We start from the raw sequence: 8,016 nt of genomic DNA, 5'->3' as shown, positions 1-8,016 counted from the left end.
AAAAGAGATAAAAAAGGAAACTATCTTTTTTTTTTTTAATTTTCAAAGAGAAGGCACTTTTATTAATCTTTCAGGTCTCTTCCCCTACTTTCTCCCTTTCAGAATCCTAAAATAAAAATTGTTTTGGTTTCTTTAAAAATATTTCTAAACCAAAATGCCCTTTTCTCAACTCACCCCTAACCTCACTCCCCCTACCCCGCCCCAAACAAACGAGGAAGGGTGCTCATTTGCCTCTTGGAATTGAAAAAATCATACACAAATCAATCACATTTAAAAAACTAAGAAGGAAGAAATTAAAGCACCAAAACCATGGCCTTTCCACAACTTGCTCTCCCTTCTTCCGCTCATCTGACAATTTCTCATATTTATGCTTCATTGGGAGGTTTGGGGGTTTTTGAGCCTTGTGGCAGCTTGCATGGAAAAGGCCCACAAGCAAAGCAGGGGAGGGACTCCACTGCTACTGCCAGCACAGTGGGAGACCCTCAGCTTCCTCAGAGGGTGTAGGCACCCTTTACCAAGTACTCCTTGTCATGTGTGGGGCTCCACACCATGTTGAAGGCACTTGCCCAGTGCTTCCAGACTATCTTGATATAGATGACCACCATTACTCCCAGAAGGATAAACACCATCACTGTCAGCAGTACCACCAGGGCCACAGCTTTGGTGGAATGTGGCATGACAGGATGAGATGATTTATGGGTATGCTTGCCAAAACATTTCATCATGCAGTCTTCTTGGGTCAGGCAGATATTTTTATTGCCTCAACACCCTCCATAGAAGAAATGAGCATAGGTGTTCTTCTCAGCGTCAAAGTATCACCTTGGGAAGGCTACCCAGCAAGGGCCAGTGACTGCTTTGTGGGCATAGTATTCTTCATAGTTGAAATCGTTAACCAGGAAATGCTTCAGAATCTTGTTTTGGGGGATCCAGCAGGTCGGCCTATTCCTTAATGTTGCTGGTGCTGGCTGTGCTGCTGTAGAAGCCCCTAGCCTGCCTAACCAGGAGCAGGGCCCCCCACAGGGGGAGCAGGGCCTGGAAGTGAGGAAGGGGCCACTGTTATTGCCACCCTGTCCTGGGCCCAGCTTAGGGATCCCGCTGGAGCCTCCCAACAGGAGATGGGAGGGGATGGGAAAGAGGGGGCTTCTGTGGCCAGTCTCTGCAACTCAGAAGGAAATTATCTTGCTGAAAGATACCATAGACAATGAAGTTATATCAACACTAAACATATATGCACCAAATGGTATGGCATCTAAATTTTTGAAGAAGTTGAATGAGTTACAGGAGGAAATAGATAATAAAACTATGCTAGTGGGGGACCTCAACTTTCCCCTCTCAGAACTAGATAAATCTAACCAAAAAAATAAATAAGAAAGAAGTTGAGGTAAATAAAATTCTAGAAAAGTTAGATATGATAGATCTCTGGAGAAAAATGAATGAGAATAAGAAGGAATATACCTTTTTTTCAGCAATTCATGACACCTACACAAAAAACTGACCATGTATTAGGACATAAAAACCTCACAACCAAATGCAGAAAAACAAAAATTATAAAAATGTTTAAAAAGAAAAAAACACACAGACACATGCAGACTCAAGAGAAATAATAAACATGATAGGATGCTTATGGACCTTGCCTTGAGAGAAGCCTAGGCATCCATGAAGCCTCTACAGGGAATCACATGTTCTATCCTTTTGTTGGAACTATGAGCCCCTTGGAATGTATAGGTACAGAAGGAAGGCTTACTTGATCCTTTCCAGAAAAGGTAGAAAACATTTTCTAGATTAAATAAAAACCTGTCCTATATCCAATGTCTTATTAGTTGAGGTACTTTCAGGGTGGACAACTGAGGACTTTTTAGGAGATGCTAGCCAGATACTTGCTCCCAGTATGAAGGACATAAAAATATTATTGAGAGACCCCAAGGTGAACCCAGTCTGTTATGTTAAAGGTTAGGATCCACTTGAACACAAGTTATACACATATTCTGCTTAGTTGGTATGTTTTCATATAATGTACATGTATCCATCAAACTGCAACGCAGAGTCACTGACAGTCCTAATCACAAAGAGAGAGCCCTGAACCTGAGGCCCAGAATCAAAAGGATTTGCTTCAAACCACAGAGTCTTGGTTTTTTAACCAGAAAGCTTTCATTCAGAAGACTTCCACTAGCAGCAGATCTCAGGAGAGGTTTACTGAAGAATCCTGAAAGGGCAAGTCTTTAGAACTCCGATTCATTTTACCTTCATTTGTTTTTTTTCTCCTTTGATGAAAATTTTTTCTTGCTAGGACTTACTTTTATGTGTGTATACCTGTCTTTATTTGAATGTTTTATATAATTCTATAAACATAAGGACTGGATAAACAAGGCTATATGCAACAATGAAATAACTATATCAAACATAACTAATTGCAAATGCCCAAACATGCACCAGGACAGAGAGTGATTTGCTGGAAAGACTCATTCCCTGAGAATAGGGCTGTTTAAAATTAAGCAGGCTTCGTGGAAGAGAAGAACTTTGAACTACATTTGGGGCAGGGCAGGGCAAGGGGGGCTGGTTTTCCTACTGCAATATGCTCCTCAGCCTTGAATACCTGCTGGAATGCATCACTGTTTGCACTGGTCTGAGTCATCCAGTGTTCTTATCTGTTTGGAATTGGTCCTGGGGACTTGGCTTCCAATTTGTAAGACAACTACTTTCTGAGTTAATGATTGTGATGTTGATTTTTATCAGGGACAAGTCTTTTCAGTAACAGAGTATTTACGGTTACTTTTGTCTCCTGCTTCTGGTCCTTTGTTCATAATATATCATTATTAGATTTTTATTGAGAAATATCCAAGGTGAACCCAGTCTATTATAGCCAAGGCTCAAGACCCACTCAAATACAAGTTATGCATGTATTCTACATATTGATTGGTTTTTTATATAATGAACATGTACCCATTAAGCCAATGATGTGGTGATTCAATGCAAAGAATACTGCGTTGGAATCCCTACTAGAATGGAATCTCAGCTCTACCACCTTGGGCAGGTCCCTTAAATTCTGTGGGCCTCAATTTACTACTTTGCAAAATAAGGGAGCTTAGGTAAATGATTTCTATGGTCCTTTCCAACCCTAAATCCTATGATTCTCTGATTCTGAACTCTATGTGTGACTTCAGAATGACACTTAGATCCTTACAGGGAAATGCAACCTAGTGTTTGCCAATCCTCAAGTTTCCTCTGATTCATTCTATCCACTTTCCCTTTTGGATTGTGGTTAACTTACTATAGTTTTCCATGAGGGGTCGCTGATCTAGTTTTACTATCAAGGGGCAAGTGAGTCAGGCTAGATTATGGGATTAGGTGGTCAAAGGTTACATTATATGTCTTCTGTGGGGCTGGTGTATTTGACTGGTCTTCTCCCTACGTTGCCTTTCTCAGGTCTGAATTCCCCAGCTGGCTGTGTTGTCCTGTATCTGATCAACTCTGCTGAGAAATGCAGCAGTGAAATGCCTTCAAAGAACTTTGGTCCTGGGCTGCCCATGTACCATGAATAACATTATTCATTCATTGGCTAATCATTAATTAAGGTAGCAATTTGCTGCTTAAAGAACTCAGGAACTCCCCAGACTGCTTGGTCAGTTTCTAATAGCATTTTTACAAAAAACATTTTCTAAAGTTAGGAAAATGAAAATAAGGGGGAGAGGACAAGCATAGAAGCAGGAGTTGAGAGTTCCTCAGAGAAAAAATATATATAATCCAAATTACAAGAGGAAACACATGACCCAAAGTGTTAGAAACTAGCAGTCATTATTATGTTTTCAGATAGAATTTTGTTTTACTGTTCTGTTCCCAGAGCTCTAATTTCACCAGAAAGTGTTCTTTCTCTGGACTTACCGCAGTATTTTTGGCTTATACTAGTCACAAGGTTGACCTTTAGGCACTGATGGAAAAAGTGAGTGCCTAGATGGGATAATTCGAGGGATGCTAGAAAAGCCCCCAGTTCAAAAAAAATTTTTTTTTAAAAAATAGATATTACTTTATTTACCATTTGAGATTCATTTGTTTGAATTTTTAAGTCTTTTCAATGTTCCACTGGGGTCATTCCATCAGGAATACAACCATCTCTAACTTTGTAATATTAAGTCACAATCAGTCAAATTCTTGGTGTTCTTTGTGCCCCAGACCCCAGGGATCACTACAAATCATGGCCTCGTACAGAAAACTTCCTCAGACACACAAAGAAACATGGGAACACAGATATGGACCCACAGAAGAAGCCATCCAAGAACTCTTTCTTTCCCTGTGTGTCTCTCCATCTCTCCTTCTTTTCCTTTGTCCCACAGCATACACAGACAATGCAGTCTGGACACACAGTGGGCACTATGTGCTTATTATACCTGTTGAATTGAAGTGAGGATCTGTCGATGCTGATCTGTAACAATGCTATCTACCAGTCCCAACTCTGGGGACAAAAAATAAAGTGTGGAAATGGAATGGTTTTATTTTAGTATCTCTTTGACTTCTGCATGTGTTTCCACAGTTTCTTGTCTTAGATTGTAAGCCCTTAGAAGATAAGGGCTATGAAGTTCTAAAGACTTCCATAGCATTAATTACACCAAAATACTTAAGACTTTTCCATGTTAATGATCATTGGCTACCTCATCATCTGCTCAATCATGAACTTCTTAATGTTAGTGGACTAGGTCTAATATTTAATATATACCCTAAGTACCTAGGATTGAGAACATTAGGTCCATTATGTGCTGATTCCAACACAACCCAGAAAGCATACTGTGGTTACAAAGATAGAACGAAAAATAATCTCTGCCCTGAAGGTGTTTATATTCTACCACAGGCTTGAACTAGTGTGTATTAAATAAGATATCAGCAACACTTTGGAAATGACATGCCAAGCTCTCTCAATAGACTTGGTTCTAACATTTCTCTACTCAAAACATTTTAGTTGCTCTCTGTTACCGAGTAAAATTTAAATGTTTGGCATTCAAGGCCCTCAGTAATCTGACACTACCCTATCTGTTCAACTTTATTGCATATCATTTGTTTGCATAGTTTCTGCATTCCAGAAAAATGAGGTATTCTCCAACATGTCCAGTGCTTCCTCAGCCCCTTAACTTTAGAATGCCCTTCCTCTTCATCTGATGATTTCCTACCCATCTCTTAGTTCTCATTCAAATGCTATCTTCTTCATGAAGCTTTCTCTAATCCCCTCAGTCAATAATGACCTTTTTCCTCCACCAAAGTCTCATATAGTATTTTTGTTTTACACCTAATATATGTTTTTATATGTTGTTTTTTATTAGAGTTATCTCCCCTTTGGAGGTATTTTTCGTGTCCTTTAATGTATCCATTTCTAAAGTAGGGATAAGGATAGGGGATAAAAATCTAATAAAACAATTTAGTGGATTGGGAGTCCCTTTGGCAGAAATACCTTGTTGGGAAGAAAATTAAAACTACTGATTAAATTGAATTTTAGGAATTATCTGCAAATTTCCCAAGTTCTCCTTCACTCTTCCACAACAGATTAGGCTATCAGCCACTTGCAAGTAGATACTGTTTCATTTTATTTCCCTAGGACCTAGCACAGTGCTTGGCACATACCAGAGGTTTAATTAAGGTTTGTTGTACCCTTTTCTCTTCTTCTTGCCTGCCTCAACTGCTGTAATTCCTGACTTATCCCCTTTTGATTCTGGCCCAATAATAATAGTTTTTGTGGCTGAGAGGGAATACAAGAAGACATTTTAGCCAAACCAGAAGAGCAGGGCCTGCTGGAGTTCATGCTGCGGGATTGTGCAACAGAGACACATCCAACCCTTGGCTTTGATCCCATCTCATGTACAGGAGTTGACTCTGCTTACTCCCTTGATAGAGGTCTGAGAACAGCAAGAACATTAACGATTCCAGTCTTCCAGCGAACGGTTGCCAAGGACTTGCCTTTCCCTGGGATGGCTGAGGAGGGAGCCTGTGCGTCCACTGCATTGGTTGATCTTTAGTTTTCAGTCTGCTGGCAATGAAATCTCCTTTCACCCGTCTCTGACTCACTTCTGTGAGTCAGTCCCTCCTGACTTGCCTTTGGTCCTCCTCTGACCGTCTGGAACCCATTTAACAACAGACCAAAAAAAAAAAAAATGTTGTTTCCCAAATATAGAGGTACCTTACTAAGCGGCATCTCCAAGCACACATAGTTAATGGAGGCACTTGTGCTATGATGGACATGATTGCATCTGTCTGTAAGCTGGGATGTTATAGAATGAAATGGCTAAGTGACTACACTAGTCAGACTCAGACTGTGAATAAAATCCCAGACCCTTACAAGGACATCAGGTCCTGGTATAGTCTTTTCTGCTTTTCAGGTGTTTGGAAGCAGCAAAGGATAGCAGCAAAACCATCTGGGCTGGTCATCAGGAAAGCTGGTAGTGCCAATTTTGCTATAGACTTGCTTTGTAAACATTGGCTAAGTTCCTTAACTTCTCAGGGCCTCAGTTTCCTCATCTGTAAAATGAGAAGGTTAAACTATATAATTTCTAAAGTCTAAGTGAAATCTCATCATAAAAAATCAAATGATGTCCATGAAATAGACAAATAGGCTGGCCACACATGTATTTGTGTGCCTTGCTGTATTTGTGACTTTGTACTATTTACCTCTCAGCAGGACTATAAAAAAACAAAGGAAATAATGGACATAAACTGGAAGGAGCAGAGGGAAGGCATATTTTAGACCTTATAATTTCACTGGTATGGAGAACTCCTGGTGAAGGAACTCCCTCTGCTACTCTGGATAGGCAAATGTTCTGCAAAATACATTTCTAGAAAACTGTTTGGGGCATTTGAAAGTTCAGTAACTTACTCATGGTCATGAGCTGTATGTCAGAAGCAGGACCTGAATCCAGTGCTTCCTGCCTTTGAGGCTGGCTTGTTATCCATTATACCATATTTCCTCTCAATGAGTGTCCTATATTTTATACACTGTAAAGCACTGTATTATTATCAGGGACTGTTGCATAGTCCAAACTCCTTACCTTGATTTTCAAAATCTCCTAGACATTTTTATCTCAACCTACATTTTCAAGCTCATTTCCCACTATTCTCCTACACAAACCCTCTGCTCCCACCAAAGGTAGTTTTATTCATTGCTTTTTTGCAAGGTTATGTCATTTTTTGAGCAGCTAGATGATGCAATGGATAGAACTCTGGGCCTGGAGTCATGAAGACCTGAGTTCAAATGAGACCTTGGACACTAGCTGTGTGACCCTGGGCAAGTTACTTAACTCTGTTTGCTTCAGTTTCCTCATCTGTAAAATGAAATGGAAAAGGAAATGGTAAACCATTCCAGGATCTCTGCCAAGGAAACCTCAAATGGGGTCACAAAGAATTGGACACATCTGAACAACAATATACCATTTTTCCCTGCCTTGAATGCCATCTCACTTTTTTCCACCTTTATGGAATCTTACTTATCCTTTAATACATAGCTCAAGTTTCAACCCTTCCTGCGAAGACTTCCCTAGCACTCCACACCTAGTGTTCTTGCCTTCCTCTGAATTCCTGGGGCATTTACCATCTGTGCCACTCATTTGAATACCTTTGCCACCTTATATTACTACTTATATTTTTCTGCGCATGTTTTCTCTCTACAATTTGACTGTAAGCTCCTTTAAGGGCTTATGTGTTTTATCACATTCCCAAATATTTATTATATAAGATTCTATTCTGATATTTTTAATATAACACAGAGCTGATTCTGGGTTCTTTAAGGATAGGCCAGGAGAGTGAAATTTCTGACAGGTCCTCTCAAAATGGAAAAGATCCAAAAAGAAGGCCCCATGAAGGTTCCTATGTTTGTCCCAGGAAGATTAACCTGTTTAATTCAGAGAGGCTCGTCTTCATATCCCATGGCCCATGTTCCATTCTAGCAGAACCAAACCCCAAAGAAAAGAGTAAGGCCTTTCCTAAATTTTCTTGTTCATTATTCCCCACACTGAAATTCTAGAGTAAATATCTTAAACAAAACCG

General features: G+C 39.9%; 1 pseudogene; it reads right to left on the bottom strand.

Annotated features, from left to right (window-relative positions):
- Positions 1 to 227: 227 nt before the first annotated feature.
- LOC140507910 (kunitz-type protease inhibitor 2-like) lies at positions 228 to 2,632 on the bottom strand (annotated as a pseudogene).
- Positions 2,633 to 8,016: the final 5,384 nt, after the last annotated feature.

This window comes from Notamacropus eugenii, chromosome 5, assembly GCF_028372415.1.
Source record: "Notamacropus eugenii isolate mMacEug1 chromosome 5, mMacEug1.pri_v2, whole genome shotgun sequence".
Taxonomy (NCBI): Eukaryota; Metazoa; Chordata; class Mammalia; order Diprotodontia; family Macropodidae; genus Notamacropus; species Notamacropus eugenii.
This window is presented reverse-complemented; position numbering and strand designations above follow the sequence as displayed.